This window comes from Cnephaeus nilssonii (genome assembly GCF_951640355.1).
Source record: "Cnephaeus nilssonii genome assembly, chromosome: 15".
Lineage (NCBI taxonomy): Eukaryota > Metazoa > Chordata > Mammalia > Chiroptera > Vespertilionidae > Cnephaeus > Cnephaeus nilssonii.
Window position 1 is genome coordinate 58,442,844 of NC_137086.1, and position 17,707 is coordinate 58,460,550.

Sequence of the window (17,707 nt, forward strand, 5' to 3'; positions counted from 1 at the left end):
TAATTAAGCACAGGAAGTCAGGAGAGAGCTTGAGTGATTTTCCTGTTAATGTCAGTATTTCAAAACGAGCGAGGCATTAGGCTCAGAGCCGGCTTGTAATCAGAGAGCTAAATCGGTTCTTTTGCCCTCAGGACATCTTAATACATTTGAAGTTGATGAAGAGCAAAAAGAAATGTATTAAAAATGATCCCAACTGCACTCAAACAGGGAAAAAAGTGAGCTTTCTACTCCAGCTTCCTGGGGCAGTGTGTGACAAAGGCCCCGGCGGGCAGGGGGCCCTGAGGGGCAGGAAGGCTCTGCAGGGAGGGTGGGGCAGGGTGGGCCACCTTGCCGGGGCCCAGGGAGGCGTGCAGACGTATTGCCAGGCTCCCTTGGGACTGTAGTGGGTTTTACTTCCAGCCTGAGAAGGGTGGCAGCCAGGTTTGGTTTTTTTGTTAATCCTCACTCGAGGATATTTTTCCAGTGATTTTTAGAAAGAGTGAAAAGAACGGGGGGTGGGGGGGGGGGGGAGACAGAGAGAAACATTGATGTGAGAGAGACACATGGATTGGTTGCCTCATGAACACTCTCCAACCAGGGCCAGGGATTGAGCCTGCAACCAATACGTGCCCTTGGCTGGAATCGAACCCTGGACCCTTTAGTCCGTGGGCCAAGGCTCTATCCACTGAGCCAAACTGGCTAGGACCAGGTTTGGGTTTTAACAGAAATGATGCAACAGGACACACTAGGAACTCTGCACAGTGCCTTCTGCCTCCTCTGAGCCTGTGCGTGGTTGGTTCTTCGGGGCCTGCTGGCTGCCCAGTGGTGTTAGGCTGGGTTTTCCCCACCCAGAGCAGCGTGGGAATGCCCGCCCACTCAGGGAAGCCTGGGGACCATCAAGGTGCGTGTGGGAGATATGAGTCCGGGTCCTCTGAGTCACTTGTGAAGAGCCCCTGAGTCACTGCCAGATTCCAAATGACAGTAGACGTGACAAGAACCAGGGTCTGTCGCCTGAGACCCAGTGCTCAGTGCAGGATTCCCACCCACTCCCTCCATCCGGTTCTCAAAGAAAGATGTTTCCTTTTGGCTGTTAGGAATAACGGAGTTCACACTACATCTTTGATGTGGGTTGGTTGTTTTAAGGTTCATTATTATCATAAAAGTAAGATGCAAATTGACCATACTTTCACAACACCCACCAGCCAATCAGGAGTGAGTATGCAAATTAACCCAACAAAGATGGCAGGTTAATTTGCATATGCAGTCGCCAAGCGGCTGGGGGCGGGGCAGGGCGGGGTGCTTGCATCATCGCCGTGGCAACGATGCAGGCATTCTGCACTGCCCCAGCCACTCTGGGCCTCTGGGCAGCATGGGAAGGCAGAAAGGCGGCTCCAGCTGGAGCAAAGGTGGTGCCAGCAGCCAGGGGAAGGAAGGCCCATTCTTGCACAAATCTTCGTGCATCAGGCCTCTAGTTATTATATAATCTTGCTACTAGTGCAAACATTTGGAAACTTTAATGCCTCCCTCTGACTGGTTTGGGTTCAGTTGGTTAGAGGCTGGGCTTATTCAGAAGAGCTGAGCATCAAAACAGAGCATGCTCCAGCTCCATGCCTGCAGAGGGGGGTCCCAGACATGCCAGGAATGGCCTCTCTACCGCAAGTGCAGAGCCAGCTTTCCTGGGTCAAGAAGGCAGTCCCCCCCTGGCCAGTGCTCAGTGGTGAGAGCACCGGGCTGCAGACTGAAGGGTTATGGTTTCAATCCCTGATCAAGGGCATGAACCTTGGTTGCAGGTTCCTCAGCCCCAGTAGGGGTGCATTTGGGAGGCAACCGATTGATGTGTCTCTTTCACATTGATGTTTCTCTCTCTCTCCCCCCATTTCCCCTTCTACTCTCTCTAGAAATCAATGGGAAAATATCCTTGGGTGAGGATTAAAAAGAAAAAAGAAGAAGAAGACGGACCCTTCTGAAAAGCTGAGCTAGCTTAATTAGTGCTTAAACCAAAAACTAGCCACAGCCAGACAGCTCCAGATTGTAGGCAGTGCCCTCAACCTGAGGACAGACAATCAGGGGGTTATACATGGTGATGCTCCGGTCCAGCATCAGCCAAGAGAAGTGACTTCCCCACATGACCTTTCTTTATTCCCTCATCTCCAAATCCACAATGTGCCCTGGGGTCACTGAACTTTCTATGTTTTAATGTTTCTCCCTCTCCCCATCCCACTCCAAATGGGACTGCTCAGCAAACACCCAGCAAATAAATATTTGGTGTAAACACTTATTAACCAGTTACCCAACTGAGAGCCATGTGAGCTAATCCTAACCCTCTTAAGCATTTATCTGATGCCAACAGAGCACTGGGTCACAATTCTAGCGGCTTTGGGAAAAATAGGATGTAATTAATATGTTATGGGCAAAGGTAGAGTGTGACAGTTAGGTGCATCCCCGGAAATATTGATTGCTTTTACTTGAATAGGTGAGACCCTGGGGGTCATGGGTGGGGGTGGAGGGAGGTGGTAGCTTTAAGACCAAGGGACTAGAGCATGGGCTGCAGGTTCATGTCTGAGATGCTGTTTCCGCCACGTGGCCCAGGGCTGGGCTCCTCCCCTTTCTGAGCCTCAGTTTCCTCATCTGTTAAATGGGAACAATGATTGAACCTTTTTTGTAAGCTGGCATGGTCTGTGCAGAACTCTTTTTTGTTAATTTTTATTTTTTAAATTGATTTCAGAGAGGAAGGGAGAGGGAGAGAGAGATAGAAACATCAATGATGAGAGAGAATCATTGATCAGCTGCCTCCTGAACACCCCACACTGGGGATCGAGCCCACACCTGGGCATGTACCCTGATCAGAAATCAAACTGTGTGACCTTCTGGTTTATAGGCTGATGCTCAACCACGGAGCCATGCCGGCTGGGCTGTGCAGAACTCTTAGCAGCTACTGTATCAACATTTGTGTTTTAACGCAGGCTCTTGTTTTCAGATAGTGGGTTGAGAAGGCAAGAGGGGGAATATGGACTGAACTTTGATAGTAGTTAGTGACTTCTGTTCTGGCCTCATCTTTGCATGATTTCAAATATCGAGGGAAAGGGGATATCGTTGCAAGAAGGAAAACATGAGTCCAGGGCAGGCTGGGGACCGTGTAAATGTTCTCTGCAAATTATATCGTGCGCCACTCGGGATAGCAATCCTGACCGAGTGGGGAGCAGGGGCAGCAGGACCAACCACAGGGCACCTCCTCAGACCCTCTGCCCTGGTGGGTGGCATTGGCGTCAGGCACTGTGACTGCACTGTGGGAGCCACCCTCCTGCTGGATGCACACGCAGAGACAAGGCCTGGCTGTGACATGGAGTCAAAGGTCAAAGTTACTGTCAGTCAGTCACTGCAGGAGTGGATGGGAAGGGACTGAGACAGACTCAGGCAGCTGAAACTGGTGTCCCGGGAACAGCCACATCCAGCCCTCGATTCCTAATTCCCAGGAAGGCCTGTCCCCTGTCCCACATTCCCTCTGGTCCCCATTCATGTCCTCTTTGCTGGGTCCTCTGACTGAGGGGGTCCGGGTTCAAGCCCTGCCTCTGCCACTCACTGCCTGCCTCGGGGAGGGGGGTGCTGTGCCCACTTTCTCAGGGACTGTCTGAGGGTTGGCACGTTTCCGAGGGTGACAGGCCTGGACACGGAGACAGCTGTTTCCTTTCTCTCTCTCGATCATTGTCTGGCCTGACCCCTCCTCTGGGACTCTCCCCGTGTGACTGACCTTGGCCCCTTCTCCTATAGCCCTGCTGTGGGTAAGCATGCCTGACCCTGACCTGCTCCCCACACCTACCACCCAGTCCGAATGAATGCCTCTTCCACCAGCTGGCCCTGACCCCCTCTTGGCTTCCTGCCGCCTCCGCCTGGCACCAGCACTATATGCAGGGGGCTGAGACCAGGAGCAGGTTGCACTTGCCAGAGTCATTTTATGTCCCGATCAGCTGCATGAGGAGCAAGGGGGTGACATCACCAGGCTCCCACAGTCTCTGCCCCGGGGGGACCCTCCATGTTCCCCCTGGGAAAGCATGGCCCCTGCACACCCCAGCCTCAGCCCGGAGGATCTGGACCGCTGTGGCTGAGGCTTTGAGAGCAAGGCAGCAGTCGTCATCTGTGTGGGAAAGCTGAGGGAGCTTGGGCTGCTCCGCCAAAGATAGAGACCCAGCATTTTCCATCAGGCACCAGCTACTCCAATGCACAAGCACCCCGAAGAGGCCTGGAGAGGTGGTATTTAAGAACCTGTAGGGCCGAAACCGGTTTGGCTCAGTGGATAGAGCGTCAGCCTGCGGACTGAGAGGTCCCAGGTTCGATTACGGTCAAGGGCATGTACCTTGGTTGCGGGCACATCCCCAGTGGAGGGTGTGCAAGAGGCAGCTGATCGATGTTTCTAACTCTCTATCCCTCTCTCTTCCTCTCTGTAAAAAATCAATAAAATAAAATAAAAAATAAATAAAAAAGAACCTGTAGGGCCCTGGCGCTTGCTCTCAGTCCAGTGGGATCTGATAGTCTCCAGGAGGGGCGTGATTTAATACAACTTGTTACTGGGTGGTGTCTGCCCTCATCCATTCTGCTTCCTGTTGGCCCCAGTGTCCTTTTGGGATGCTTCTCCTCCTGTGTCCTGGGCAGGTGGGGGACTTGTCTCCAGAGCCACCCTCCATCCAGGAGTCTAGGAAGCAAATTCCTTTCTCTCCTTGGCCTGGGCCACTCAGAGGGGTATGTGACCTAACCTGGCTCAGAGGCCCTCACCCTGGGTGTGGCATCCACAGTGAGTGAGGCGGGGACAGAGGGTCAGCAGGTCCCAGTGGGACCTGGGACAGGCAGTCTCGGCCATTAGGAAGGGCTGTGCTTTCTGCTCTCCCAGCACTGGAGCAGCCCAGGTCCCCCTCCCAAGGCCCCTCATCACCTCCCACCGGGTTCTTTCTGAGCTGGCTGTCTCTCTTGCAGTGACGGAGTCCTAGCACCCCGGTCACTGCCTAGCCTGCAATGATCTGCCTTAGCACTCCATGGGGTCCAGGGGCGTGGCTGTCCGTGCCATCGGGGAACCAGGTGGGAAGTCCTAGCCTAAACGCATGCCAGATGGAGAGGAAAGTCATGGCCAATACCTGTAACTGGTGTGTGTGTGTGTGTGTGTGTGTGTGTGTGTGTGTGTGTAAGAGAGATTTTCTTTCTTACCAGCAAACGAATAGAATATAGTTTCCTTTGTGGCTATTCCTCAAAAAGGTGACTATTTTGTGCCTGGAGGACTGTCCCTCCTGGAGCGACACCCGGGGCCAGCAGCTCTGCACTTGCCAGAAATGCACTGGCATTCCACTTTGCCTGAGGGATGTCTGCAGTCACCACATCTGGTGGCACTGAGGACAGGTCCCTGAAGAACCAATGCTCACCCTCACCCAGTCACACGAAGTCCAGGGCCACCTCCGTGGCTGGGACTGTCACTCATACTGGTGTGGGATGAAGCTTTACAAAGGCCGGGGGTTGATCCCACCATGTTTTCTATGACTCATAATGATAGTATAACCTACACAGCTCTCTAAATCTTTCTTTTAAGAAAGCTTACTGCTCAGGGGCATTAAGTACATTGTGTGGTGCAATCACTGCCTCTATTTCCAAAACTTTTTCATCACCTCAAACAGAAACTCTGCCCATTAAACACTCAACCCCACTCCTCCTCCCCCAACCCCTGGTAACCACCATTCTGCTTTCTGTCCCTGTGAGTTCTCCTATTCTGGGGACCTCATCTAAGTGGTGTCAATAATCTTTGTCCTTTTGTGTCTGGCTCATTTATTTTTATTTAATTTTAAAATATTTATTTATTGTTACAGAGAGGGGGGGAAATGGGGGAAGAGAGAGAGAGGGGGGGCATTGATTTGTTGTTTTATTTATTTATACATTCATTGGTTAATTTTTGTATGTGCCCTGGCTGGGGATCAAACCTGCAACCTTGGTGTATTGGGACAACGCTCTAATCAGCTGATCTTTCCCGGCCAGGGCATGTCTGGTTCATTTCAATAAACACAGTGTTTTCAAAGTTCATCTATGTAGTAGCATGTGGCACTCCTTTATAAGGCTGAATAATTTCCCATTGTATATATTCATCACATTGTGTTATTTAGTCATTTGCTGATGGACACTTGAATTGTTTCCATCTTTTACTATTGTGGATAATGCTGTGATGAACACTGACATCCAAGTATCTATTTGAGTCCCTGATTTCAACTCTTTTGGGTATATATCTAGGAGTGAAATTGCTGAGTCATATGGTAATTCTATGTTTTGCTTTTTGAGGAACCACTGAACAGTTTTCCACAGCAGCTGCACCATCTTACATCCCCACCAGCACTGATCAGAACTCTCATTTCACCACTTCGTCTCCAACACTCATTTCCCATTTGTTAATCATTATTATTGCCATCCCGGGGGTGGTGGGGGTGGTGGTGGTGTAAAGTGGCATGTCATTATGGTTTTGATTTGCACTTCTCTAATAACTAATTATTTTGAACATCTTTTTATATGTTGTTGGTCAGTTATATATGCTCTTTAGAGAAATGTCTATTTAAATCCTTTGCACATTTTTAAATTGAGTTGTTTGTCTTTCTGTTGTTGAGTTGTAGAAGTAGTTTATGTATTCTGGATATTAAATCCTTATTAGATATATGATTTGCAAATATTTTCTCCCATTCCATAGATTTGTTTAACTTTCTTGATAATATCCCTTGGTGCACAAGTTTTTAATGTTGATGTCTAATTTATCTATTTTTTCTTTTGTTGCCTATGCCTTTGATGCCAAATCCAAGAGCCTATTGAAGTCATGAAAATTTACCCTTATGGTTTATTCTATAAGTTGTATGGTTTTAGCCTTTGTATTAAGGCCATTAATCTATTTTGAGTTAATTTTGTACATGGTTTGAGGTAGAGGTTCAATGTCACCTTTTGCATGTAGTTTTCCAGTTGTCCTAGCACCATTTATTGAAGAGACTGTTCTTTCCCCACTGGAACTTGGCACCCTTGTCTAAATCAATTCGCCATCGATGTATGAGATTACTTCCAGACTCTCATTTCTATTTCATTGACCCCTCTGTCTCTTCTTATGCCAGTATCACACTGCTTGGATTGCTGTAGGTTGGTAGTAAGTTTTGAAATAGAGAAGTGTAAGTTCTGTGCCTTCTTCTTTTTCAAGGTTGTTTTGGGTATTTGGGGCGCTCGAGCTTCATCTGAATTTGAGAATAGACTTTTTCATTCTGTATTATGTTGAATCTGTAGATTGCTTTGGGTAGAAGTGACATCTTGACAATTAAGTATACCTGCCTGTGAACACGAGATGTCTTTTCTTTCATTCAGGTCTTCTTTTATTTCCTTCAGTGATTTCTAAACTTTCTTGAACCTATTTGCGTCTATGACTTACATGATGTCTCAGGATAATGAGGCCCCTATGTTTCCTTTGCCCACTACACAAATTAGTGTCAAAGCCAATAGAAGATGCTGTCTCTTTCTTTTTTTGCAGGCCCCCTTAATTTCAGTATTTTCAGTTTTGGTAAGCAAACCCCAGTGTGAGCTACTGATAGCCTTCATGGTTTCCTTGATATCATATGCTCTTTCAGCCACCATCTTCACAGATGAAAATTTCTCACTCTTTTTGGTGTTTCCAGAGTTTTACCAGTCACCCTTCTCCCAGTTCTGTTATATTTCTGACCCAATAAGCAAACTTTGATTTCAACCAAGTTTTGTACTGCTCAACCTGTTTTAACCTGTGTGTGTGTGGGTGGAGGGAGGGGGAGGGAAGAAAGGGGGAGACCCAAATGTGTATTGAAAAAGAGACCCAGAATCCCTTATTCCATGAGTCCCATTCAAAACTGGAATGTTGACCACATCTCCAGATGTCATGGCAAGAGGTACTGGGTATCTGTGGCCTTGACCCCTGGGAGTCACAGTGAGGAGCCACAGAGTGAGCCAGGACACCCAAGGCAGGGGAGGGTGGGGGCTGGGGATGGGGGTCGGGAACCGAGGGGGAAATAGGGGAGGAGACCCCAAACTATGGCTTCGGGGTGCAGGTGCTTACACTCATAGTTCATAGTTAATGTCATCAGAAAACAGAGTTGAATTTTCATGAAGGGGTTCTAGGAGGAATCTGAAAATGAATACTAAGCTTTCAAGGAATTAGGATATGTTCATTTTAGGGGGGAAAATCCAGGACTTTCATTAGATTCTTGAAAAGTAGGAGCTGACCTGAGGGCTCACTTCCCACTTGTTGCTGGAAAGCTCCATGTGGACGTGGGGAATTCTTATGTGTACATGGGCCACAGGCTCTTAACTTGGACTCAAGTTGTCACCAGCATCCAAAAACTGTGTGTTTTATGGTTTTATTTTTGTGCATTTTTTTAGGTAATGGTGAGTCATTTTCATTGGATTCTCAGAGGTCACGACCCCAATAACTGAGGACTTGCCTTCTATACAACGCGCATAGTTGGGCCTTTACCACAAGCAGCTGTTTCCCAAAGCTCATGCTGATGAGCATATGTTAAAATAATCGCCTGTTTAGTAATCCACAAATAGTCAGCAATGTTGGCATGTTCCTTTCTGTTTGTCTCTTAATGGGCCTGCTTCTTGGCAATATTAGAAATTTTATGAAATATGAGAAATGTTACGTAAGCAGTTCATGTTACTTTTCTGATCTTTTCATTATATAAGAGCAAATAAACTATTTACACTACAAAAACAAAAGAAAGAACTGGAAAACAAGCTCCCCCGTTGAGAAGACCCAAAGCGAAACTATGGAGAGAGAGGTGGAGACTGCGCAAGGGAGGGAGGCCAAGCAGGGGAGAGGCAGGAGGCTTGATCCCCGAGGACGGTGCCGAGTCCCTGGGCTGCTGGAGGACCAGGTGGAGAACCCAGACTTTGAGACAAGGACAGAAGAAAAGGAATTCAATGGGGGAGCTTCAGACGTGGCTTTCAAAGCTCAGCCTCCTGGAGGGCCTCACCGGAACCCCAGCCTGGTCACAACCAGCCAGGCCAGCCTCTTCTGGGGGCTGACAGCACTCCGGCCACTGTCCTGGGCTCCCTTCAGACCAGGCACACCCCAGGCCAGTTTCAGCCCCAGAGAGGCCCACAGCATCTGTCTAGAGGGGTTGGCCTTCCTCTCTAGGCCTCCCCAAAGGCCGGGGACCCCTCCTTCCCGGCAAGTGACCCGGGAAAGACAGAGTGCCACATTGGTCACAAGAGCATGGTGATTAGCTGGCACTCTCCTCTGTGTGTTTGTGAAAGATAAGCTGTGCCAAACGTTCTTCCTCCACTAACTGGCCACGATGACACACGGACAGAGCTCCCTGGAGCTGGGATCTCCCTGACCTTCCAGATGCTCCGACTCCTGCTGCCTCAGCTCTGCAGTCAATGGGCCTGGGTGGCAGGCTCCCCGTCACTCACCCCACGTGCAGGGCTGCCCAGAGGGGAGGGTTAGGTCCCTGCTGAGACTTCCCCTTTCGCATAACTGCCAGGGGGCCGGGCACTTGTGGCAGAGGAATCTGCGGTGGCGGTGGCGGGAGCAGGCTTGACCTGAGTCGGGTGTCACTCAGCTCCCACAGAGGAGCGTCTTCTGTGGGCAGAAGAGGCCCGGACAGCGCACTGGCCCTGACTGAGGGCCCATCGCACCCAGCTGCTCTGCCTTTTCCTGACCAGCCTTGACCTGGGCCGCCCAAGGAAACAGCAGTTCCCTTTTTGACCAACTTGTTTGGGTCCATTTTGACCAGCTTGTTTGGGGAGTATGACAATCGACACCTGACCAGCGACATACCACTGAAACCATAAAATAAGCACGTCATCCTGTTTTCCTGTGGACAAGCTGCCCTCTTGTTGTCTCTGCTCTTCCACGATGGCATCTGTTGGCTGCTGAGTCACACGGCAGGTGACGCTCAGCCCACCCACCCGGGGGCTCTTAGGCCATTTGCAGCCTGTGGTTCCCCCATGACTCAGTAGAATTGGGACATCACTGAGCAGATGTGAAGGAGGTGACGCAGCCGTTAAAGGCATGTGTCAAGGGCAAGATCTGAATCTTTGAAGAGAACTCACAGCCAAGTTTATCCTGAAGCCGCTGAGTCATGGCTGTGGCAGGACAATGCTCAGCTGTAGACACAATTGGCAAACCTTAAACCTGAGGCCTTGGGGGAAATTCGGAAGTTTGTATAAAATGCTATGCCCAGTAGACCTAGACATTTTTTTTCTGATGAAAATTTATAATTTTCTATAAAATGTTGAGAATCAAAATGTAAAAAAATTAGTTTCTTACTCAGACTCAAATAATGAACAGTGGTTCATATATTTAAAAACTTAAATCAACTTCCAACTTTCCGGTTTGCTCTAAATTCAGTAGAGAAGTGGAGAACAGGGGAGACAGGTGAGAGACTTCATAAAACACTCAACCTGCGATCAAGGCACTGATTCCTTCAGTGTCTGCAATGGTCTCCACACAGTTGGCATGGTTTTGGGCAGAGCATCTTCCTGACATCTCGCAGGAGTCAAATGAAGCGTCTTTTAAGATGCTTTCTGTCCCCTGAAGCATCTCTGCCTTTCCTTTGACCCAGAGTCTCCCGTCCTGGGTGGTGGGTTGGGGTATGTCACAGCTCTGTGGGGGCAGGGAACTGACTCCTGGGGAGTCCCGGGGAAGTGCTCTAAGAAGTCACACAGATGTCTCAGTCCTCCCAGCCGGGGGTGGGGGGGTGGGGGTGGGTGAGGGGGTGGGGGGTGGGGGGGTGGGGAGCCCCCTCCTGGTGATAAATCCCAGCCCTCCACCTCCCAGTCCCTACTTAACCCTTTGGTCTGCTGCTATTTCCCTTCCCTCCTCCCCCCATACTGGTGGGTCTGTTTAGGGGTGGAGGGGGTGGAAGAGCCAGACTTGCCCACAGCTTTTAGAGTCTCTTTGGCCCAGTCTGTGTCTCTGGGAACGCCCTTCCCAGACCCCTTCCTAGACCTCTTCTCCAGCTGCTCCCATCTTCCTTCACTGCCAACTTGGCGACTTAGCTCGGACCATTCTGAGACCACAGGGTCAGGAAAGCCAGCTCCTGAGGCGTCCCACTGGGTGAGCATTCCCCAAGCGCTCCGGATGGATACGTTTTTGGTTTATGGGGCCTCTGACATGGCTCTAGCCAGACAGCAGAACAGAGAACTCCCAGTCACAGTCTTGGTCTTGCCTCTTTTCCTGACCGCTGTCTCACTGGCCTCCAGTCCTGTTCTCTATCCTCTCAGCTTTCCATTTCTTTCTGCCTCCCCTCCTCCTCCCCCTCCCTCCTCTCCCTGCTTCTCTTACCTCCTCTTCCTCCCCTCTCCCTCCTCTCCTCTTCTTCCTCTCCCCCTCCACCTCTCTTCCCCTCTACCTTCTCTTCCTCTCCACCTTCTCCCCCTCCCTTCCCCACCTCTTCTTCCTTTGTTTCCCCTTCCCTCCACTCTCCCCTCCCCTTTCCTTCTCTTTTTTCTTCTTCCCCATCTCTTCCGCTCCCTCTTTTCTTTTTTTCTCTCAGGCATCACTTTTTCAGCTGTGAACCCTGTAGAGTAAGAAGGTAAGAAGGGCTCCCGGTGGCTAACTGGGCTCAAAGAAAAAAAAATAAAGCAGAGCCTGGCAGCCATTTCTGCAGAGGAGGCTTCCACACAAACTGCTCAGTGGCCTCTGCCATAACCAGTCTGCATTGAACTGCCTGCCTGCCTGCACTGTGTTTCTGCCATCTGAGCCAGCCAGCCCTTATAAAGGAGTTCCTGGAATCCTATTTCAACCAATAGGACTGAAGCTCTCCCCAAGAAGCTGCATAGCTCTGACCAACTGGAGAGGCTCTGTTCTGACCAATCCCTGTGGCTGTATTCTGACCAATCAGGGACCAGGGGCGGGGACTTTAGTCTATATAAGCCAGCTCCCCTGGGCTCAGGGATGTGCACTTTCCAAGAGGACTGTAGACTGCCTTTCTGTGACTGGGGCTGAACCACCATCCTGGAGGCGACATTGGTCCGTGGAGATGTTCCACAGCAGTGATTTTCACAGCCATGCTGTGTTACTGTGGAGCTGTTGGCATGGAATAAAGTTTCCATTTTCACCACACCCCAAATTGGAGATTCCTATTGGCATTTGAAAGGGCAGCAACCACCATTGGTTGACACAGCCTTGAGCTGCTCTAGGACCCAGAACCTCCAGAAGCCGGAGCTCAGTCCTCAAACCTCACTGGCTCCCCAGGCTCCGTTTCTCCCAGAGGCCCAGGGCTGCTTTCTTGGCTTTGGTGCAATGCTGACCACTTATTCTGACCGTGACAACTCCCCGCTTTCAGCTGGCCCAGGCTAAGGAGCAAGCTCTGTCTTCCTGGCTCCCCATTGGCAGTTGTCCCTAAGGATCAGCATAGGCCCTTTGGATGAGGCAAACAGTATAAATGAATGGTGAAGTGACAGGTACGTGGTCTGTCGTAGCCCTGACCTCCACTTTGAGTCTGGGGGCACCTCCCCAGCCCCCTTCCTCCTACACAGGGCATCCTCTGATCACCCACAGCACCTTCCTCCCGGGCCCTGGACCACCTGGCGGCCTGGCCTGGCCCTTTTCTGAGGGCATGACTGGAGTTTCCAAGGCCCCTTGAGTTTCCCAACACAAGGATGTCCCCCTGGGGTGTCTGTCACATAAATTCTTCCAAGAATTGTTGCCAGGAAAAAAGAAGTTCCCTGAAGAATTGGCATATTTTCTCATAGTGGCAATAGGAGCTGCTGCCTCTGTTTTCCTTCCTTACCAGGAAGTTCGAACCGTACTAGTGCCCATTACTGATGCTATCACCAGCCCCCTTGTCTGCTCCCTTCCCTCTGCCTTCTGTCCAGTTATGCTCAGCATGTCCCCGTGGGGTCAGTGTGAGCCAAGGGCAAGAGTGCAAGCTGAGTGACCCTGGGAGGCCATCCAGGTGGGCTGTGCCCTGACCCCCTGCCCTTCCCCTCCCCTCATTCACACCCCCCTCAGGCCCCTCTCCGGAATGGGTTTGGGGTCCTGCCCCCTGCAGGCTCTGGCTTTGGGATCATGGCACCATCCAGAACAACTCTTGGTCCCCTTCTCCCCCTGAAATGGGAGCTTTCCAAAGAGAGCGAAAGCATTTGCCTGGGAGAGCATGCCTGCAGAGCTCCTGGCCAGTGGACCAAGCTTCTCCCCTCCCGGCAGCTCCCAGTTCCCACGCTGTCACGGGGAGAAGTGAGCAAGAGAGGACTCAGAGGTTGTTGAATCAGGGTCAGGGGGCATAGCCCCCTGGAGGTTCCTATTCCATCGAATGGGTCTGCACCCAGCAGGTCGGGGTGCAGTGGGCAATGGATGGGGACAGTTTGTCACCAGGCCCGAGAACAGAGGGTTTGGAGCCATCTCTGTCTTCCCAGACTTCTAAATGGAACAATAAACAAGAGGGAAACGTGCAGGGACAGGAAACGGCTCTGCCTTGCCCCACACCGACTGCAGGCCAAGGGCTCACACCTGGGGGAAGACTGCTCCCGGTGAGCCGATCATATTCAGCAGTGATGGGTGGAGCTTCCCCTTACATGATAACTTGTGTCCGGGTGTTTCATGTAAAACACTGTCTTTTCTCATGCATTGCACACCCCGAGGAAGATAGAGGTGATTTTAAAGTCAGTGTAGGCGTGGCATTGGGGCCACTCACACAGCCAGAAAAGCGCTTCAAATAAAGTGCAAAGTTGACAGCCTGAGGCTGTGGCCTCCACGGGCTCAATCAAATACAAGAGGGAACAGACATCAAGGCGTTTGACCTCCAGACATCACGTGTCTCACTGGCTTGTTGGGTAAGAGTATGAGTTGGCCAAAGAGTCTTCCTGTAATCCCAGGCTTGGCATCAAAGCCTCCATTGTCTGCAGCCCAAGCCTCTGCCGCAGCACCGGTCCACTGGCCACTGTCAGCTACACCCAAGGGCAGGCTTGGTGTCTGGCCACCAAATGGGCCAGCGTCTGAAATGGCCTTAAAAATAAACACGGGTGCAGAGGTTTGTGCACACACAGTTGCTGAGCAGGGCTCTCTCTGCCCAGGCCCCCAGGGGTGGCTGGCGAGATCTGAAAGGGGAAAGAGGCCACCCAGCATGAGTCCCCTGCCTACTGTCACCCACCAAAAGAGACGTTTACACACAGGATGGACACACAGGATGGACGGAGGACTGGCCCACCATCCATCCTGGCTTGCCTGCCTTTCCAGGGACACTTACGCCCTAGATCAGGAATGGCATGTGGGAGGAGGCCTGCCTCTTCCGGGACAGCTGCTGCCCTTATTCCTTTGGTCCCTGCCCTTTGATTCCCTTCAGATCCCTGCTGAGGCCGGGACCTCGCGTGTTCTGGCTCCTTTGCTGATGGTGGGACTCATTTTGCTCCACCAGACAGACACATATCGGTGCATGTGCAGTGCTTTATTCTAGGAATTTGCTCACATCGTCACAGAGGCTGAGAAGTCCCCTGACCTGCTGTCTGCTGGCTGGAGGCTCAGAAAAGCGGGTGCTGAAGTCCCGCCTCATCCACAGAATTCAGAGTCAGAGGCCTGATGGTGTCATGTCCGTCTGAGTTTGAAAGGCCCAGAACCAGGGGCCACGTCGGGCAGCAGAGGATGGCTGTCGTGGCTGTAGCACAGAGCAGATTCATGCGTTGGCTGCCTTTGTTCTAGTTGGGGTTGGCTAGGTGATGCCCACACACACTGGGGAGGCCACGTGCTTCCCTCAGTCACTGATTCACATCTAATCTCTCTGGAAACACCCTGACACACACCAGAGATGATGTCTGGCCAGCCTTCTGGGGGTTCCTCAGCCCAGGCGAGTTGAAGCATAAAATAAACCACCACAGGCTGTCTGCTCCTCTACCCTTCCTACCCCAGCCTGGGGGTCTTCTCCTGCCCCTAGGGCTGCGTTGGGACCTCCTCCATGCTCCCCACACCCCCACAATTACATTCCCTCCTCGTCTGAGTCATTGGTATGTTATTCACGCCCCTTATAGAGTCTGGCATTGGCAGACTCTCAAAAATACGTACAACATGAGAAAACCCTGGGTTTATTGCATATGACTTTCATAAGGCCACATAAACTAAAGCAGGAGGCCGAGAACTCCGATCTGAGGACTGTTCTCAAATAAGTCTTCCATGCATTGGAGGTTGGACTGGGTTGCCATTGTTTTTCTGGCCCTAGAACATCTCACAAAACCCGCTGGCCGATGTGGAAATGGGCCTGTGCAGGCGTTACTGGGGGAGGGAATGCGATAGGGAGGAAGGTGGGGGCATGGTGGCGCGGCCTCTTTGCATCTGGTTTGCTGAGCACACCAAGCTAGAACTGGACCCACATGGGCTGGGCCAACTCCCAAACTGCCAAGGAATAAGACAGATTTTCCAACAGTGGGAGGCCCCCTGACCCACATTTTGCAGGATGACCCTCCCATCTTGTAAAGAGCAAACGAAGGTAACCTGTCACATTGCCAAAGGGTTGCCTGGGGCATCCTGGGTGAGTCTGACCTCCCGTCCTGAGCGCGCCCCCCCTGGACCTTCCCCCTCAGGACTGGAAGGAAAGGAGGCTGTGAGGGTGGAACAGCAGCTGGTGAGGCCTTGGTTCCCTCTCGTCTGTGTGGGGCTGTTGTGAGGATTACGTGCGATAACGTCTGTCAGGTTCCTGGGATGGCGCTCAGCACGTGGCAAGAGCTCCGGAAACTATTGCCATCGGTGCCATCTTTATTGCGAGAGGCTAGGAGCTGCTCTCCTTCCTTTAGTCTCTTAAAAAAAATCATGCCAAGCCTTGGAAGCAAACGCAGAAATGCTGCAGATGAACACTAATCACAGACTTGAAATGTCACTCCATTAAAACGAAGCATAACGCCATCCCTGAATAGCTTCTCGGCCACACAAATGAGTTACTTTGCCATTTAACTGAAAACTGTGTTTGTCTTTTAGGTATTTTATCCATGTTTGTCTTTTAGGTACTTTAGGTCCCACTGAAGCCTTTGTAGAAGGGCCCACGTAACCTGTTACTAAGGACAGAGTGGTTAGAATTGGGCAGTGTATGCCCCTCCGACACCTCCCACAGTGTCAGTGTGGGGTGTGACAGGAGAAATGGCTCACTTTACTCATCATGTACCCATCCACCCATCCATCCATCCACCCATCCACCCATTCACCCATTCCTCAGTCATCTACTGAACACCTGCCCCACGCCGGGTACTGCTTCAGGTGCTAGGATACTGTGACATTGAGACAAAGAAGAACTGGCCTGCTAGTGATGGGGACAAACTGCAGACAGAACCCATCAGAAGCACTGATGAAAATTAGGGTGCAAGGCAGAGGGTGACCGTGTGGTGCTGGAGGTCTCTCTGAGGAGTGACTGCTGAGAGCTGAGGTGTCCATGGCGTCTGGCCGAGCAAAGGCAAGTCTCTGAGGCAGGAGCCCCCGTTCACTACACGGGTCAGAGTTGCTAACCAGATTTCAGAATGCAGCTCACCACATCCCAGCTCTCCAGGTGGGCAGACCGTTCTCACATCCATCAGCCTGGCCTCCAGGGGCCCCTTCCCTTCCCTCCTTGTCCCCTCTCCCCGCCAGCCCCATGCCTCCGGGCCCAGGAGCCCCCATCTGCTAGCACTGGCTGCTCTGCTCCCTGGAATAGGAGTGGCCTCTGTTTCCCGTCTGTAAAGTGCTTCACAGGAATGCTCAGAGATGCATCGGAGACAGAGAGGAGGCAGTGTGCAAAACGAGGAACCGCTTAGCACAGCCCTTCTGAAATGGGGCCGGCCCAGAAAACCAAGTGGCCTCTGTAGCTGTGTTCTCATTGCTATTTGCTTTCAGACATGAGGCAACCTTAAAGCTTTCTCCCCTCGCTTCTTTAAAACCCGCTTACTTGCAACTCTGAGTTAGGAATTGAGGAGAATTACTCTTTTTCTCTGTGAGCAAGGACTCTGCCTTGTAACAGAGATCCACGTTTAAGCCAAAGAAATGGCTCTCTAACAGTGGACCTTTCACCAGTGGGAATGGTTTCCAGAGAAAGACTACGCAGCTGTTAGAGCACCTCAGGCTGCCCCTACCCATTCCACAGAGAGGCTGTTGTCCAGCCCCTGCCCAGGCCGGGTGTTGTTCAAAATTGTCACTAGAGGCTGACCAGACAAGGGGGTGACATTGTTCTTCCTTTAGCATCTCTCCCACACCCAATCAAGGCTGCGTGATAAGATTCTCCTTTCTCTGCCCACCGAGGTGGTCCTTCCCAGGGGCCAGGTAGTGCTTAGCTTGGGCAATTGACAGGCTCTGCCTCATGGGCAAGTACCAAGAACTGCCTTTGCCTCCTTTTCTCACCTAAGGAATTGGGAGAATGGCCCTGCCTTTTTGAGTGTCACCTACCCTCACCACACGCAGTGCTTGTGACCTGGGTATTGTTCTGAGCCCTTCACTTGCTATTTGCTGCTCCCAGCAGCCCCACACAGTGGTCATAACCACCATCCCTGCTTCAGGGGAATGGAAACTGGGGTCCGGAGAAGTTAAGAGGTGCAGGTGGGCCTTGAACCATGCACTTCCAGAGGCCAAGGTCCTTACTCCTCCTACGTGCTCTACGAGCAGGCACAAGAATGAGAGTTTTTCTGGAATAGCCCTTCCACACAGCTGCCTCTCTCCTCTACCCACCCCAGGTGGGGCTGGGAGCCATTGGCTCCTTCAGGCGGTGCAGACAGCTCTCCCCCTCCTCGGGAGGCAGTGGAACCTGACTTT

General features: G+C 51.4%; 1 long non-coding RNA gene across 2 annotated transcripts in view; it reads right to left on the reverse strand.

Moving 5' to 3' along the window:
- LOC307112028 overlaps positions 1-17,707 on the reverse strand; it is a 103,604-nt gene that overhangs the window by 18,098 nt on the left and 67,799 nt on the right. The window contains exon 6 of one of the 2 annotated variants that reach the window (XR_013814659.1): positions 12,988-17,699. The exons of the other annotated variant lie outside the window; for it this stretch is intronic. This is a non-coding gene — a long non-coding RNA (uncharacterized lncRNA). Of the gene's footprint in view, positions 1-12,987; positions 17,700-17,707 lie in introns of those variants that run through there. 2 annotated transcript variants of the gene reach the window in all.